The sequence below is a fragment of the Fukomys damarensis genome, unplaced genomic scaffold, assembly GCF_012274545.1.
Source record: "Fukomys damarensis isolate Sample0158 unplaced genomic scaffold, DMR_v1.0_HiC HiC_scaffold_26, whole genome shotgun sequence".
Lineage (NCBI taxonomy): Eukaryota > Metazoa > Chordata > Mammalia > Rodentia > Bathyergidae > Fukomys > Fukomys damarensis.
The window spans coordinates 9,832,579-9,851,630 of NW_022900938.1; the positions used below are offsets into that span (position 1 = coordinate 9,832,579).

The following is a 19,052-nucleotide window of genomic DNA, read 5'->3' on the forward strand; positions in this document are numbered from 1 at the left end:
TAATCATAAAGCTACCATGTATACTCAAGACTATCAAATATGAATTTTTATGAGCTGAATTTGATCACAGTCTAATAAAAGGCTTTGATTTTACATATTACAGATGCATGAAGAAAAAGTATAACATTAGGACATGCACTCAACAAGCCACTAGACAGATACCTGAGGTAACTGATAACATATTATGTCAGTGTGTTTTAGTCCCTCTCTTCGTCACTGAGACGCAATATCCAAGGCTCGCAACCTAAAGGAGGAGTTTGTTTTGGCCGTGGTTGGCTGGCTCCAAGGCAGGATGGCACAGCAGATGGTTCTGCTGAAAGCAAAGCTGCTCACCTTCTGGCATCCAGGGAGCAGAGAGGGTAAAGGGAGGAGGAGCTGGGACAGAGGGCACCCCTGCAATGACCTGCTTCTTCCTACCCGGCCCCGTGCATCTACTACCTTCCAAAGCCCTGGCTCGGAGCCCATGAGGCGCTTGGAGGACAACTAGACACAAATCCTAACACCATGCTTCGTTTTCAGAACTGCTGAACACAGTTACTCCACCATTTATTTGTCCTTCATAGCACTATGTAGCACTTAGCTCTCCGGAGACTAAATATTAACATTTACTGCACCTCTTGTGTGCACTTACTGTATCTACAACAGGCAGCACAATATCTGCACACACTATCTCAAATGAACATATTGAAAAAATTTAGACAAAATAGTGAAGAAGAGAGCAAAGAAGCCATGCGAGCTTACAGGCACTTGGAAATGCACAGCTGCATATTTTACATATTTTTTATTATCCAAATCCAACTTAAAATTTTAAATTTATCCATGAAAAAAAATTTTAGCTTGCAGGCCTCCCAATTATTTCCTTATAACTGCCTCTTCATAATTGTTAGTATTTCTAAAAGCTCAAGAGAAATTTTTGCTTCTCTTGCCAAAATAAAAAAATGATTTAGAAGCCAAAAGAATGCAATTAAGTGTATTTCCCACTGTACAGTAAAGATGATGTACTGATGACTTATAATGTACAAATTACTTATTGTTTTCTGATTAGAAATGGATGGTCAATGTTTGTGCTTTGTGCTTTTAATTAAACTAAAGAATTTACAACAGATGGTCTCAAACTCAATTAGTATTTGAAAAAAGCTTAGTTTTTGTAATTTTCTTCATATAAAATACTATGTCAGTCTTAAATTTTAAACCATTCACATCTTATTTTGACATCATTAAATATACCTAAAAATATTAGACATTTATATGCACCGAAATGTTTTAAAGACATAAACTATGTTTCAAAGACATAAACTATGAGAAAAATAACCATCTAACATATACACACTTTTCTCTTTTTCTTCCTTCCTTCTTTCCAGCTTTCTTACCCAGACTATTTTTTAGGCCTCTACAATTATCATTGAAGATATTTATCTTTTCTATTTTTTAGATCACCTCAAAATGTTTAATAGCCGTTAACTCTAATCTTGGTTTTCCAAGGAAAACAAGACAGATTTGGTAATGATTCATTTCCCAATCCCATATATCAGCTCCAAATGTTCATATATTTACTATAGTGCTGTCTTCCTTTTGTATGAAACAACTCTGCCAGGATGATAATGAGCAAGAAGTCATTACTCTTCCCAATGACCAAAATCTAGATCATCAATACTAAATCTTTAGTTTATCGCTTGCTTCAGTGTCATAATTATTTTTCTTAATTATTTCTCTTTTCTCGTCTTTCCCACTGCCAGGTTGTCATTGTCACCTGTGTGTCCCAAGCCACGTCTGAAAAGGGAAAAAATATTATACAGAAAGCAGTATTTCTAGTACTGAGTTTCTCTGTTACATTATTTGGAATTGCCTAACACTAAGCTATCTAAAACTTGGTCCAGGAGTTGGAGCTGCCTTCAGAATGGACTCCAAACTGTATCTCAATAAAATATTGATTAATGCTTCCAACCAAGGACTTAAAATTCAATTTTTCAGCTGATGTCACTGGGAAGACTGCATCATCTACTTTAAAACGTACTCATCTGTTGTCTTTATCAACATAAAACTAAAAAGAAACCTTGGAATTTTCATGAAATGAAAAAGGATTTCCCTGTACTCAGAATCATATTTCATAAAACAAAGGATGATTACAGGGTGGAAATATTGTTCAAGTTACTGAGTAAATCAGTGATATTGTTTTATATTCGTGTAATTTAATGGTATCCACATGCAAAACTAAGAGAATAATTCATCAATGACATTTATCTTCATTAAAATAATTTTACTATATTCCATTTTAAACAGAAAATAAAATTTCTAATTTCTTCTTGAAAGACTTAGCAAAAAAATTGTCCATGACTAATAAAGGATTTTTTAAAAACTGTGATTATAGTTGTTATTCAAATACTACTTGAAATTCTCTATAACGATATCTTTTTTAAGTTCTTTTAACTCTGAATGACTTTTTATTTGAATATGCTAGAATATTATTACATGGACTGAAATTGATTCTTAAAAGTCATACCTTAGTATCTGTATTTTTAAAAGTAAATTCACTATTGGGAAGGTAACTTTCCACTACTGGAAACATTATCTGGACTCTTTTTAAAGAACATTTTTAGTAATTTTATAGTGGAACAGTAGTTTTATAGTGATACAATAAGATCATACAATATTAACAGGCACTTAAAGAGCAAATCTTTAAAAAATTCATGACTTAAAGCAATTACTGCCCCTTACCTGGCCTAGAAAATTATTCATCTGAATCCTGACAAGATCTTCAACCTGTTTGACTGGGGAAGAGCCAGAGCTTGTATGACGCCTGATCTGGTGAATAAGGCGTTAAAGACACAACGTAATGTTGCCATGAGCTCTTCTGTTGGCTGGCACTGGGAAGCAGCATTCTCCGTATTTTTTATCACACTTTGTAAGGACACTCTTGAAACAGCACTCCCAGAACTGCTTCAGAAAGTGGCCAGAACAATGGGATAAGTGTATTCAAAGGGAACATTTTGAGGGTGATTAATGGCAATGTGTCTTTTACTCTAATAGAAATGTATTTCAATGTTCACTTATAAACCCAAGAGTTAACTCTTTTTGGAATTAGAATTTTATGAATAATCACCCCACACACAGACTATAAGGCAAAATTGCTTAAAATACTTTAAAATATTTCACTTATCTTTGAATGTAATGCATGTAAATGAATATACTAAAAACAAACACTTAAAGACAGTGAGAAAAATACCACACTAGAGTAAAAGGCCCACAGAAAAAGTCTTCAAGTGATACTTCAATGCGCTTATCTTACCTTGTGTAGTAACGAACTCTGTAAATGCTACACAAGTACTGTACAGTGCCCAAACTTCTGAGGGTTCTCACTTTTGACAACAACAAAAACTTCACCGTTTACCGACAGTAAACAAAATGTGGGCCAGTTTTGAAAAGCCAACACTGAATGGCTATTTTGACATGGAAGGAAGGCGGGGGTGGGAGGGCTGGCTAATCTTTTATCCACATATACATGAGTAAAAAATAAGACCTGTTTTTAATTTGATTTTGGCATTTTCTCAGATTTAGAGTGGAAAGGATCTTTCACTATTGAATTTTAAGTTGTTTGTACTTCCTTTTTTGAAAGCAATTTCTTGCTCATTTTTGTTTCTATTCATCAGCCTTTTATGTCAACTTTTTATTCAGCATTTTAAAGTAGGAGGTGGTGGGAAGAGCTGTCTGTCAAGGGCCCTTTATTACCAGTGCCTTTGATGACTTCTCAATACATGTGATGTTCATTCGTGTGTATCCTTTTCACCTCCACAAATGTATGCCAGAATCAACTATTCGAGTTAGATTCCTGAAGCTTCCTTCTTCACTTTAATTTGTATTGAGCTTAAATATTTATAGCATAACATTTATCATCTTAATTGTTTTGCTTATAAGTACAATAGTGTTAAGTATATTTGCATTGCTGTGCAGACAATCTCCAAAACTCTTCCTCTTTCCAAACTAAAACTCTGTATCTATTAGACATCAAGTGCCCTTGCCCCCTCTCCTAATGCCCAGCAAATGCAATATACTTTAATGAGATGGGAAAGTATGAGCTCTCTGAGAAAATGAGCTTCTTCAAATCTCTTTCATTTCTCTTTTTTCTTTCTTTTTTTTTCTTTCATTTTTATCTACAGCATTCACTGCATACAAGTCTTTGCTCAAAATGTGTTGGTCACAGAAAGTATATATTCATAATTAGCATAAAAAACACTCCATTATCTTCCAGACACCATTGGCACCTGTGATCCATGGGCCATTTTCAGTAATGAACATGATTTCGTGCAACCTGACTATGTTTTGTAAGCCCAGTCCGTTTTAGTAACACGAGATAATAGCGCAGTGCGAGCCACTGTTTTGCACACTTTGCCAAAATATTTGTCATTCTATTTTTGATAACAAATGTATGGACAAGTACTAATACCATCAACATTTCACAAATGTGAAACTCAAGGAAGATATTAGTCTATTTTTGAGGGATGAATTGCATTGACATGAAAATTGAGAGTCATTTTTGGATAGGAGACAAAAGGTTAATGAACATAGTGGTTTCAGTTTTGATGTTGCCAGGAAGCTCTCTTTCTAAGGTCCACAGTGATAAGATATTCAGCACAAGCAAATCTGTTTTCTCCATTGTGGAATGAGGTACTACTAGGCTGTGAAGGCTGAGCTGAAGCCAATTTCTGTCCCACTATTTCCTAACTGCACAGCTCGGGACACGCCATGCCAACACGTCCTGTCAGTAAAATCGGGTTATCCTCTATCTTTCACTGGGTATATGTGAGTGTGTACAGGAGAAAGAGATGAGGCGGGAAGAACAAAAAATATGCAGGCAAGTACTTGGCTAACCACAACAAGTCCAAAATGGTATTACAGTTATTATCATAGAGGCACCTAAGATTCTGTGAGAACATCATACCATGCAGTGGTAAAAGAATGGCCACTAAAGCCTGGGTTGGGCTGCAATAGGCGCTGTAGGGCTTTGGGAGCTCCTTACGTCTCTGTGCCTCATTTGCTGTATTTGTACAACTCAAATAACCCATCCTGGCTGGTTGTCACGGTAATGGGTTAGTTCACAGGGAGCGCTGCGAGCAGTACCTGACACCTAACAGGTTCTTGGTAAATGTTTTCATTTTTTATTATTTCTTCCTATTATAAATGTCAGTTTTTCTTATCGCTGCCAGGTATTTTTCTAAAATAATTTATGTGAAGGACCCAGGAAAGCATCTGTCACAGAGTAACCACTCAAAGGAGATACAGTAGTTGGAGCTGCACTCCTACACAGTTATCACCCTGTACCTTTCCAGCTTAACACTTACTAAGTTTTTGCACACAGAGTTTATCTCATGCTCTGACAAAACCTTGCCAATAAAAGTACTTTTAAAGGGGGAAAATGGCTTTACTGAGCGGGTTAACTTAAAGAAGAAACACGGAATCTATGCTTTCTGTGAATTATCCAAGATCTTTACCTCAACTCTGTCATTTTTTGGAAGTTCAATCATTACAGACAGCTCTAGAATTTCGGCACTTATTTATTTAACATGTTCCTACGTCAACTCCTCAATAGTGATGCCGAAGACTGAAGATATGTATTCAGCCTCCTGAACCATGAATTTGAATATATTGCAGTATTAGGGTTCTCTGGAGAAGCAGAACCAGTAAGGTGTGTGGAGGCAGGGATTTATCTTAAGGAAGCGGCTCATGCAATGATGAAGGCCAAGAACTCCCAAGATTCACAGCCAGCAATCCAGGGACCTAGGAGGGCTGACGTGTACTTACGGTCTATCGACAAAGGCCAGAGAACCACTGGAGAAAGTTCCAACCTGTAAATTACAGACTCAAGAAGAGCTCGTGTGTCAGTATGAGGTTGAAGACCAAAAGAGATCAGCTCCAGCTCAGGCAGCTGAACAAGGATTCCCTCTTACTTGTCCTTTTTGTTCTACTAAAGCTGCTGCTCATTGCAGGAAGCCCTCTGTGTTACAGAGGAAATTTGCTCTACTCAGTCTACCAATTCAATGTGAACCCCACCTAGAAACACCTTTACAGGCACAGCTAGAGTAATGCCTGACCAAATGTCCGAGCACTTAGCAGCCATGCAAGTTGACACATAAAATTAGCCATCATAGTGACCATGCAATTTATCATACGAATTAGGACACAAGAGAAAGAGAGCTAAACTCACTGGGTGCCAGGACAACTGGTTAAAAACTCAGGTTATCTCTGGCAAGCATGAAGCACAGAGTTACTTCAACTAAAAGCAAGGACAGTTAAGAGAAATTCAGCCAGGACAAGAAACAAGATGCTTTTCTTCTTTTCACAAACCTGAAACCTGTAGTAGACATGAAGCAAGTATTTAATAAATAAATGAGGAAATTAGTATATGAACTATGTGCAGATATTTTTGCCTTAAATGACTGAAAACAGAATATGCCTGTATCGGTTACACTATGCTGCTGGAGCTCGATGATTCTTGGGAGTCCAAATGAATTTCACAGGGTGGATTAGAATACAAAAAACATTTTGTAAATTTTGTAAACTCTGTAAACTTGTACTTGCTTTTTCACCTATTTGTTCATGCATCCTTGCTCCTTGCCTTTAAAATGAGTGGAATAAGAGCTCAGGCCTCTCTGTGGCAAGATGTGCCTCAGTGGAACATTTAAAGCACTCGAATTGGAAGCATGGGTTGAATAAATGTTATGCTGTCAGAGATCTGGGTGGTGTTTTTTAACCTACCACCTTCCATAGTTCCTCCTGAAGTCTCACGTGGCATAAAGGACACAGGGTTCAAAGCCATGAGGTTATGTTTTAAGCCTCAGCTGTTCCATTCATGGCTTTGGGACCAGAAAAATATACAGGATCCCATTTCATATTTCTAGCTGGAAATATCATTTTTTATCCTTTCTCCCTCCCCTCTGCCATAATCAATCTTTTTTTCAAAGTTTTATTTTCTTTTTTTGTCCTTCAGAAATTTTCTCCTCTTCACCTTCTTTCCTATTCTAAAATAAATAAATGAATTCCAGTTTATATTTGCCTTACCAGGAAATACTTCTAACTAGCCTTCCTTTTGTGGTCTTCAAAATATAATCCATTCTCTGCATTATTTTTCTTAAAACTGACTGTTGAATTCTGTTCATTCTTTAAAATAATGTGGCTGGGTTCTGCCTTTTTCCTCTTCTTGTTACTTACCCCAGTCTGCAATTAGAAAGTTTGTCCAATACCACTGAATTTGTATTCAGTACAATATTTTCCTTGGAGCTATTTCAAGCATGTTGAGACTTGGCTTTTCTATGAAATTAAGTTGTGCACAGAGGCCATTTTTTTCTAAACAATGCCTCATACGTTCCTGGAAATGATGCTGCATTCAATAAATATTTGCTGACAACTATATTACAAAAACAAGGATGATTTTCTCTCCAGGTTTAGTCATTGTTGTACTGAAAATGTGGACTGAAACAGATATCCAAATTATATGTTATGACTTTAAAAAACCCATTACACTTAAATATGAGTAAACTTGCTATACTTTAAAATTCAAAATTTCAAAAAAGAAATGAAAGCCTTCTATATTAAAGCAAAAATTGATGACACATGTATCTGGTCACAGGTAACAAGAACTTATACAGACAGAACACAATGGAAATACTGAAAAATCTGTAAGAGTAATTAAGCTAATTCAAGAAAATTAATATACAAAAAAATAGTTATATTTTCTATACATTGGCAATGAGCAATTTCAAAATGAAATTAAAGAAACAATTCCACTTATAATAACATCAATAAGAATAAATATGTAAGTTCAACAAAAAATGTGTATTCTACAAACTAAATATATTATTGAAAGTTGCTATAATGTTTTCCATGCTCCATCTAATGTAACCCTACATTCATACTAAAGATTGAATATTGTTAAAGTAGCACTATTCCCCCAATTTGATCTACAAGTACAATGTAATCACTAACAAATTTTAGCTGCCTTTCTTGAAGAAATTGATCCCAAAACTCAAAATTTATACAGAAATAAAAGAAATGTAGCCAAAGCAGTCTTAAAAATAGAAGAATAAAGGTGCAAGACATACTTTTCAATTTCAAAATTTAATACAAAGCTACAGTGCTCGCTTCGGTAGCACATATACTAAAATACAAAGCTACTGCAATTAGGGCTCTGGGATGCTATCGTAAGACTAGAAATATCGATTGACAGAGTAGAATTTAGATTCCAGAAATAAATAGACTGATTTTCTGCTAGGCACCAAAAACCAATAAATGGAAAAATAAATTGTCTACGAATTGACTTTTCAGCAAATATTGCTGGCAAAATCTGATATCCATGTGAAAAAAAGGGAACTGGAACTTTGTGTCATATTATGTATGAAATTTCATTCACAATGATTTATATAGACTTCTTAGAAAAAAAATAGGACCAATTTTCATGATTAAGGCAATGGTGTCTTAGATATAACACTGGTAGACACCAGTAGGAAAGTCAATAAAAGATATATATATATATTGCACATTTCCTTATTAAAATTAAAACTTTTTATGCTTCAAAGAAGTATAATGTCTTTCGATATAATAAAAAAGTGAAGATGATCCAAGAAATCTGAATACACATTCATCACTCCAAAGGAAATGTACAGATGACTAATAATCATTTACAGATGTCCAATACTATTAGCAAATTATCATTCAAGAAATATGTTTAATGTTTTTCTTAGATATATTTTCAAATAGTACCAAAGAAATTATGATGTAAAATGTATGTAACTCCTAATAACTCTAACCCTAACCAATACATTTCACTAAAACTACTATCCCAAAGAACAAGTTTATCAATCGCTTATCAATTCGACCCTAAAGTCTCATGATAAATTTTATTGAAATTTATTTTCTTTGATGTCTATTACATCTAGAATATTTCCATAGGGGAAAAAATATAAGCTGGTTTCAGTCATGAAGAGGTTGTAAATTCATTTCATTTTATTAGTACTTTCAACAAAATAACAGACATTCCGTGACACAGTCCCCGACAGGATGCTAATATCACACATGTGCTAATTAAAACAACGAATATGCGAATCTGGTTCACCAGCTTTTTTGACCTCTTTGAGACTGCGCACGTTAACTACTACGTGTAGTTATTCCTGAAGGTTTATTAATTACAAGTCGTAAGACTCACAGTAAAAGAAGGACGCATGTGACCAGCCTGAAGAGACGGGGTAACATCACATTTAGGGGCTCAGCCCAGCACTGGGGCCTCCAGTGAGTCCCAGTCACCAACTAGTCAGGTACGCGTGAGGGCGCCTCTCCATTTCTCAACCACAAAATCAGGCGAATCACAACCTCAAGCACACAGAGCAGCGGAGAAGATAACATACAACCAACAGAAGCTCCTTCACCCCATCCGATGTGTGCACCACAGTGCTGTTAACTAATTTCTGAGCCCCAATTCCTGATCTGAGCAGACAGGAAAAGGGCGCCTCTTCCTCAGCCTGTGGAGCACTGATTTGGCACATTAAATGCCCTGCTTTCAATTACAGAGCTTTATCAGCTGTGCAGAACACTGAACTCCCTACATGTAAAACACTTTTAACACTGAGCTGTATCAATGCTGTATTCACTGCAGATTACAAAGGCTACTGTTTCAGAGAGTTTTAAAACCTGGTTTTTTGTTGTTGCTGTTGTTTTGTTTTGTTTTGTTTTGTTTTTAAAGAAGACTCTTCTTAGGCTTCATTAGAAGTTGTGTACACTTGAGCCTGGTTGCTATGTGACTTTTCCAATAGGAATCTGGAGGCAGCAACTGACTCATTAGGAGGTGTCTTTTACCTGGTGATTCTGCAACTGGACTTAAGCCAAGGATACCATTAGGACACATGGATTTCTTCCTCCTCTGGATCAAACAGAACTTCTTCAACACCAGAAGCTTAATGAGACACCAGCAGAAAGAAATCCTGAAAGACAGAGATTATCTCTATTTGCACTGCCAAGGTTAAAAAGGAAATTACACTTTATGTGATTTGTCTGGAAAGGTATATTAAATCATGGCTTTCTGTGAAAATAGGACACATTAAACTCTGCTAAAGAACATGCTCAAGGCAGGAATGACCCCTATTCATATCTTGTGGGATGGCTTCCGGCCATAAATTCCAAAGAGCAGGAATAAGACCTCTTCTCTCTCTTCATACAACAGCAAGCCCGGTAACACTTGCAGGGTATTCACGTAGAGTTAGGGGTCACTGCTATTAGTGAGAGTTTGAAGGAATCTGAGGAGGAACAGTTTCAGGGAGAAGCAGTGCAAAAATCCATCAATGTTCTCTCTTCTGTAACTTCTACTCCTCTATACCAACTTCTGCATACCTAGTCACCTCTCTTTCACCTAAGTAAAATCTGTCTCCACCCTGTCCCCTTCCATTCATAAGTGGTGTTGTTGAAAGCAGAGGTGGTCAGAAAACACTTGTATTTTCTCAATTCCACCTTCTCTCCAATCACAGTGATTTGCATTCACCGCCCAACTCAGTCAAAGGAGACCCTGAAATATCATCACACTTATCCCAAACCGCCTTACTCTCGTCCCACCACTTGACCATGGCTGCTGTTTTTCTTTTGAAAGCTGGTCCTGGGTTTCCCAGGCTCTATCCTCTCCTGTTTCTTTTCCTCTAAGATGATCCCCTTCCACAGGGTCCTGTAGACCAGGTGTAGGTCAGCTGAGGTGCAGTGAGGTTCCCCAGAGGGATCTGGAGAATCAGTAAAGTAAGAAGCATCCTGAAAACCATTCTCCAGTGTTCTGTTGTGACCACAGGAGCAGCTAACACACAGTGCAAAATGCTTAGGAGAGTGGTGTGATGCTAATGACTTAGGAAAATGGTCTTGTGTAACTGCAGGGAGAGGAGGGAGGGGGTCCAACTGCTTCACAGCTAGCTCTGCAAACTGGTCATGGAAACAATGAAAAAGTCAATTTTTCAAAATCGTACTTAGTAAGCAAAAAGTGTACTTCTGGCAGGGCCTACAGTACATACTCTGAGGTTTTGCAGAAGGCAGATAATTGTAAACACTGCTCAGTTTTGGCATACAAATTATTCTTGAAAATAAGATTCAAATTGTTTTTAACACAGAATTTTTGAAAAGAATATTGGAGGACGTATCTGTTTTGTGAGACGTTATCTGTTTAAAGAACCTGATTTTAAGGTAAATAAGTGTAAATGTGTACATTTGTGCATATATGTTCAGTTCCTGCCCTACCATGCCACAGTTCTCTGAAAAAGGCCACCCAGGAAGTGGCCACCCAAGAACAGCTACACAACCGAATGACCCACTAATCACAGAAATGTAGAAATGCTTTCCTACAATCTGAATCAACTCTGAAACGTCTTCCTCTCATCTCTCAAGCTGTGATGTAAATGCCAGGAATAAATAATTTCTCATCCAAGGACTCATATTCTTATCTTGAATCCCTGTACTATTTTGTCCTTATAAAGCGGCTCAAATCTGGGTTGTTTTTTTCTGTGTCTTTTTGCTTCAATCTTATGTGAGCGCTTTTAACACTTTGAAAACACAGCTAGAACATGCCATGTTCTAACAAGGTGCCCCTTAACTAGCTCAGTTTCCTTTTAAGTGAACTTCCCGGGTTCCTTCTTTGGAATCAAATGCTAATTGAGCCAGGCAGTCACTCCCCTCGTCCCATTATGTACGGGCAGGCTGGCAATGAAAAGTTGAAAAGGAACCATTAAAATGTAAAATAAATTTTCACTGAATTGCAGGATAGATGTCCCTAAGTTCTTTCTCCACCTGAAGAAGTCAACACTTGGATGATCTTTAATGAATACTTTTTACACAAGAAAGTCTCTGTAAAAGTCTGGTAGTGGACTCGTGCTCAAAGAAAGGCTTTCCTTTACAGGAAAACTGATAAATAAATGCATTTTTATAAAGATTTCAGCTAAAATAGTTTAAAGAGATATGCCACGTTTTTGTAATCACTTTAGACATTATTTACTATCAAATATGTTCCCAATGTTCTCAGACACAAGGACTCCTCTCTGCTTTATACCAGTTTTGGTTGTTTAGTTAGCTCGTCTTCCATAATATGCCACCAAACTGTTTTAAAAATAAATGTGTAAGTCTGTATTTAAAGAGATAGTGATTACTTTAGACAAACACGGATCACCTATCATCTTTGATTTCTTCTTTTCTTATCTCTGAAAATATGTTCAAAATTTGATGCTCACATTTCTTTGTGAATCATTGCTGCCAGGTTCCTATAAGACTCAAAGTCTCACTTCCACTCCACAGAGTGTGAACAGCCGAAAAGGCCTCCAGGATGCTGGGCCCTAAAACCCAGCAAGGCTCCGGGAGCTTGACGGAGAAACAAGAAACCCAGGAGGGAACACACCAGGCTAGATGGTAAATACTTTTATTAGTCTGGCCAGACAGCACTCCTGGAGCCAGGTAGCTCAGAGAGGCACCAGCTCAGGGGCTGAGGTTCTTTTTATAGGGGGGTAAAAAAGGGGGTTAACATTTTAGACTTGCAGGCATGGGACAAAGGTCTGCTGATTTGAGCTGGTGGTCAGCAGCCACGTACTGGGCAGTCACATATTGATGAGTAACAGATACCACCTATAGGATGTTTCAAAAGTCACCAAGACATTCCGGATGAGCAAACAGTCTGACAATTAACTTGGGGTCTCTATGTCTAGAACCACTAACTTACACATTAATTCGGATCCAGACTCCAAACAGTACAAGACTGCCTTACATTCCTAAGCCAGGGTTAGAACAAAGGTCAGGGCTACGGCTACAAGGGAGGGGTCAGAGCACTGTCTCCTGGGCCCTTTGTCCTTTAGCGTGGCCTTGTGATTTAGGCCTTACACTCCTAATGATCTACCTGCTGCGTTCACCCCTCCGTGCATTTTCCTATGTAGAACACACTTTTCTCTTCCCTCTGTAAATGAACAGAACCTATGAATGTTGAGAATGAGACTAAGATTTTCTGATGTCCAGAGAAGTATTATTTTCACTGGCTTTTCTTTCATGTGCCACCAATGCTAGTTAACAAGCACATACTATTACCAATTCTTGGCCACGTCGATCTTTTAAATTTGTATCTCTTCACTTGAGTCTAATATTAGCTTTGAATGTCATGATAGTCCAGTATGTGTATAAGCATTGAGTTAAGACCTAAGAGATTTCGCAGAAATATGCATTATCTGTTTACCGTTTAATTTCTGAGAAGTAATTTCAAATATCCAAATATCAAGTAATAAAGAATTAAATGTGCACACTTAATACATCTTGATGATGGCAGAAGGAATAACTAGCACATATTTTTACTAGAGAAGTAGTAAAAATAAGATGAAATTTAATTCAATTCTGTGGCAGATATTTTACTTTATGCTATTTTTCATTTTAAAAAACGTTTCAAATATATGCTGAAAAACTAAATAATCTATAAAGTCAGGTGGTCTGAAACCAAAGTGTGTACAGTAGTAGTTTACCTCTTTCTTCAGTACAAATGTTCACTATATGTAGTAGTAGTTTAAAGAAAGGACCACAAACTGCATGCTAAATTCCTAACACCTGATAAGTGTGGATGTGACCTACTGCAGATGTAACTAATATAGTGAAAAATTTCAGATGAGATTATCCAGAATTTAGGCTGAAATTTAGCAGCCCGTTTCCTTATTTCAAAAAAAAAAAAAAAAAAAACTGAGAGGAAGGTCTGAGACGCAAAAGAGCACAGAAAGACGGCCACAGGCAGACGGGTCACACGTTGACAGCTAGAGGACAGGAATGCCAAGAATAAGGTGAAGATATGCAACGGATTCACCCTCAGAGCTTTGGGAAGACACCAGTTCTGCCAAGCACTCATTTTGGCCTTCAGAACTCTGAGGGAACAAATTTACATTGTTCTCAGCCACCAAGTTCGTGGCACCTGCTGTGGCAGCCCCAGGACACATTCTTGTGGCTCTGTACACAAACCTGTACAGAAATCTTTTCCCTTACATTTTTTAATTTCTGAAAATTGACTTTCCACTTCTAAAAAGACTTTCTGTACACAAACCTGTACAGAAATCTTTTCCCTTACATTTTTTAATTTCTGAAAATTGACTTTCCACTTCTAAAAAGACTTTCTGGACTATTTACAGCAAAAATCCTCATGTATTCTGCTCACACAACAGAACAGAGGGGCCATATAGACAATAAGAAAAAGAGTTTATGCCCCAAAACAATTTCTGTAAATAATCACTATGGTACAGTGATGATTGCTGATTCTAGAATTAGACTCACAATTTCTATTCGTAGTTCTATACTTCTATGAATGAAGTACTTTAGTTCCGAGGCACAGTGTCCTACCTCTTCTGAAGACCAAAAGGAAGCATCACTTTTTTATATAGTTGTGAAAAAAATGATAATCAGTGTTCAAAAGCTCTGCACATTTACGAGCATATATTAAATAAATGTTGAATAACTGTTATTAATTACAGTTAAATTTCATGAAAGATTACCTAAAAATTAATCCTCTGTCCCTATACAACCTAAGAAGACTCTCTGTGCTTGGCCTCCTTTCTCCAGGGACAGCTATCTTAATTTTAAAGAACATCATCTGAAGAAGTGATAGTATGTGAGATATTATTAAGAATGGCCCCTGCAAAGGAAACAGTCCTCTACAGTTAACTAAAGTCACTATCCAATCATTAGTAGAGAAATAAAAGAGGTTTTTGCCCCAAGTTTTGCTCAGTCTTGTTCCACAGTTTCCCAAGTCACCACCTTCAAAGGGAGCCCATCACCTCACACGCTCCCTGTGACCTCATATGGTTCTGATACCAAAAAATATGCAAATCTCTATCCTGCTTCGCGAGGTTAATCAGTATTGAGTGACACTTCAACAAAGCCCTTTTTAATTAATACTCAACATGTGAACCGTATTTTAGACCAGAGTCCAAAGTAGAGCACTGCACCATTCATTTCCTGATAAAACCCTAATCCTGCACACAAGGTGTTCATTCCCTTTTTACAAATGAGGACAGCAAAGCTCAGAAACCTAATGAACTGCCTAGTCACTGGGTTATGTTACTCTCATACACACTGCTTTCCTTTGAAGACTGCATTATACAAAAATCAAGCATATATAAAGTAAACAGAATAACATGATATACCACTATGCCCCCTTCATCTCACTACAACAGCTGTTTTGAAGACTTAATTTCAATTTCTCAAAATGTCCCTATCGAGAAGAAATGTGTATTTCTAGGTTTAGTTTTTGAGTATTGTAACATTAAACATCTATACCATGTTTAAAGACAAAAAGAGGTAAAGAGGCATCCAGCAAAAGACATTCTCGAATGAGAATTTTCCATCCAAAGCATCGTCTTGAAAGCTATAGCCAAAGAGAACGTCCCTAATGATGATAACATTTAAATGATCGTAAGTGTGTCACCGAAAACTAAATGACTAATCATGATGTGAACAAGAAGTCTCTAAAATTTCAAAGGCAAAGTCAAAGACTATACATACACCTAAAGGTTACATCTCATGGAAAGATACTTTAAGTCGAATATCTACTTTTAAGTTTATATTCAAAGTAAGCTGCTCTTAAGTGTATACTGGCATCACCGGAAGAAAGACTTTTAAGAAAAGAAGTACCCCTTTCTCTCCTATACATAACAATGGTGACTTTTTATTAAAGTAAACAAGTTAATTATTCCCAGGAGTCAATCTCTGTTTTTAGGGATTATTTTCTTTGCTAGTAGTCACTATGAAAGTAGTATGCAATTGAAAGGTCAATGAAGAAAGAAAGCAAATTAGGCTATAAAGACAAGAATAACTTCTAGGAAAAAAATTGGCAGGAGTCAATGAAGATTCAGAACACGAAGAGGAGAGGTAGCCAGAGAGGCAGGAAATGGAAAATGGGAAGTCATTTTAAAGAAACCCTTCCATTTTTAACAGCTACTCGGAAACCAGTCTGCCATTAAGTACTGGACAGATGGGGTGGTGGTAATCACAAATATATTTTCACCTTACTTTCATACAGCTACTAAAAAAACCACAAGTATTAAAAGCCTTTTCTCAGATGAAATGTAGAAGATTGCTGAAAAGGTTCACTACAAGAATGACACATTGAATTTCCCTTGAAGTGCATGTATGTTTAGGGTTGTGGTTGATCATTAAAGATATCAGCATCACTGATGAAGGGGGTCTTAGTATGAAAGAGGGAGACTGGGGAGATACATCCCTTAACCATGATATTCCTGGGACGCTGGTGAGACTTGAAGCCCAAGAGGAAGGCAGCCTCTTTGTACAAGATCTTGCTCTTTAAGCTGAAGACTCAAAAGAGGCTTGCAGAGACTTAATATTGAATAATTAGTGTGCCCTCCCCTGAACTAGGAGATAAAGGAGGCTCAGATATCCGGAAGAATTTTACAGAAAGTAGCCTTGAAAAGGCTTGCAAATATGAAAATGAGACTATGCTATGCTTACATGTTCAGGTCATTTTCTGGCTACTAATCAGGCCAAGGGTTTCGAAGAGGAAAAACTTGCTTGTCAGCCACAGGCAGTAAATTTTCCTGTCCCTTACTTTCAAGTTCAGGGCATTTACACAGAGTTCTCAATGGCAAGCAAAATAAGTGGGTACATTCTACTAAACTTAAGTAAGAATAAATTCATGGAAGAACATTAGAGACACCCAGAAATTTCAGGATGGCCTGAGAATGAGGCTGGATGGTCAGGAGCAGTAACGAAATGACGATACCACTGGGCTTTGTGGGCTCCTCGTTGCTGCTGTCACCAAAATTCCCCAGAGTCCATTCTGCTAACCAGGACCTGGTCATCAGATCCTAGATTAGAAACTCAACTATGACAGCCTCTGTCAGCAAAGCACTCAAGGGCTGGGGATTTAGCTCAGTGGTTCCGCCGCCTGCCTTGCAAGCACAAGGTCCTGAGTTCGATCTCCGGTACCAAAAACAAACAAAATAAAACAAAGCGCATCAGCCACCATCACTGCTGGAATGGATCCCATGGTACCTGTTTCTCTGTTTCTTGTCATGAATTTCCAGTTCAAAGACTTCCCTGTGTGCATCTGATTGACAGACCCTAAGTCCACAACCTGGACCTGCCAACCCCTCCCCACATGTCCACTATGCTCCCTGCGGTCACACCAGCCCTTCGCGGTCTTCCAGGTCTTCAGATCTCTGCTTCTGCTTCTCCCTCTGACTTCAACTTTTCATTCCCAAATTTTCACTCCACAGCTAACTCTTGCTTTGCACTCAGTCTTCACGTTACTTCCTCAAGGAAGATCTTCTAGTCTGTGCTACCTGGAGATGCCTCCCCCACCTACATTCTAGTCACATGCTTCTTCCTCTTCTGTATGCTTCAGAGCTGATCACTGTCTGATTGTTGTGTTTTGTTTTTTTTCCTTTGATTATTTTTAGCTTGATCTGTCAAAATACGAGCTCCTTGAGGCTGTGAGTCATCTGTCCATTTTGCGGCTGTATCTTCAGCACCTAGAACAGTGTCCTGCCTACAGGAGCCTTTCCAAAAGGCATTGCTTAATGAATATATCTCTGCTAGGGTTAAAGTGCCCTCTTGTAAAAATGGAGGCTGAAGACAAGTTCAGCGAGTTGTACAGGATCACCAGTAAATTACTGATTAAAGTGCAAATCTTTGATTTCCAACCAAGCGATTTCCAGGAAAACAAAGATGGAAGAACTTTCAGCTGCTGTATTTTTCTGATTTAATTTAAATGTATTTTAACTTATTAAAAAAGCATATATTAATGGGGTACTAAGTCATGTTTTAATGCATGCATGCATTATGTAATGCTTAAATAGAGTAAATGTATGTACCTCTCAAACATTTATCATTTCTTTTTTCTAATTTTTAAACATTAGTACATGTCTGTAGTACATAATGATTACAATTATCCTGGAGAGCTGATGCACGTGCACAGTATTTCTTAATTCTTTTTTTTCTCTTATCATTTCTTTATGGTAAAAACTTCCAAAATCCGCCCTTCTAGCTTTTCGAGATGTCCGATACGGCACTGCTCTCGACAGCGCCCCACTAAGAGCACACCAGCCCATCCTTGCTCCGAGCCAATGCAAAGAAGCACCCATCAGTCAAGTTTTTCCCATTCTTCCCTGTCCTTATTCTCCCTGTTCTGTCCTCTGCTAACCACCGTTGTACTCCCCACTTCTTTAAGAGCAGCCTTTTCAGATTCCACCTGGGAGGGAGCTCATGCAGTGCTTGTCTTCCTGAGCCCAGCTATCTGATCTAACACAATGATTCCAATTCCATCCACGTTATCTCAAAGGACAAGACCTCATTTTTATGGCTGCGCAATATTCTATGGTGCGTATGTACTACGTTTTACTTATTCTTTCTTCAGTCAATGGGCATGCAGGTTACCTTCATTGCTTAGCGATTGTGTCTAGGGCTGCAATGTCTAGGGTTGAGAGTGCTTTCACTGCCTACAGACATAGACACCGTAGTGGTGTTACGGGAACACGCGGCAGTTTCGTTTTTAACCGTTCGAGGAAACACTTGTCTTATTTTTCCACGATGGCTGCATTAATTCACAATGCTCCCGACAGTGTGCAAGAATCCTCACGACATCCTCCCCGACACTAGCTCTCCTGTCTTTCCGTAACAACCGTTCTTGCCAGGGTGAGGATGTCTCATTGTGCTTTGGGTTTGCATTTCCCCGATGACTGGAGATGCTGAGCATTTTTCACACAGCTTTTGGCTGGCTCTACGTCTTCTCTGGAGAAACGTCTACTTAGATCTACCGCCTACTTTTAGACTGGACTATCTGAGGGTTTTGCTACTGGGGTTTTGAATTCTTTACATAGTCTTGATGTTAACCCCTTAGCAGTTATCTAGTTTGCAAACATTTTCCTCAATTTTGTAGGCTGTGTCTTTATTCTGAGGATTGTTCTCCTTGCTGTACCGAAGCTTGTTAGTTTCATGTAATCCCATTTGTTTACTTTCCCTTGTGTTTTTGTGCTTTGGGGTCAGCTGCTCCAAAAAAAAAAAAAAAAAAAAAAAAA

The 19,052-nt window shown here is 37.9% G+C and overlaps 1 protein-coding gene across 15 annotated transcripts in view; it reads right to left on the reverse strand.

Moving 5' to 3' along the window:
- Gulp1 (GULP PTB domain containing engulfment adaptor 1) overlaps nt 1–19,052 on the reverse strand; it is a 236,590-nt gene that overhangs the window by 176,906 nt on the left and 40,632 nt on the right. For 2 of the 15 annotated variants that reach the window (XM_033756352.1, XM_033756351.1), the window contains exon 1: nt 9,841–9,952. The exons of 2 other annotated variants lie outside the window; for them this stretch is intronic. The gene's annotated coding sequence lies outside the window, so the exon portion shown is untranslated. Of the gene's footprint in view, nt 1–9,840; nt 9,954–19,052 lie in introns of those variants that run through there. 11 more of the 15 variants (XM_033756349.1, XM_033756342.1, XM_033756346.1 and 8 more) reach the window with 10 other exon arrangements.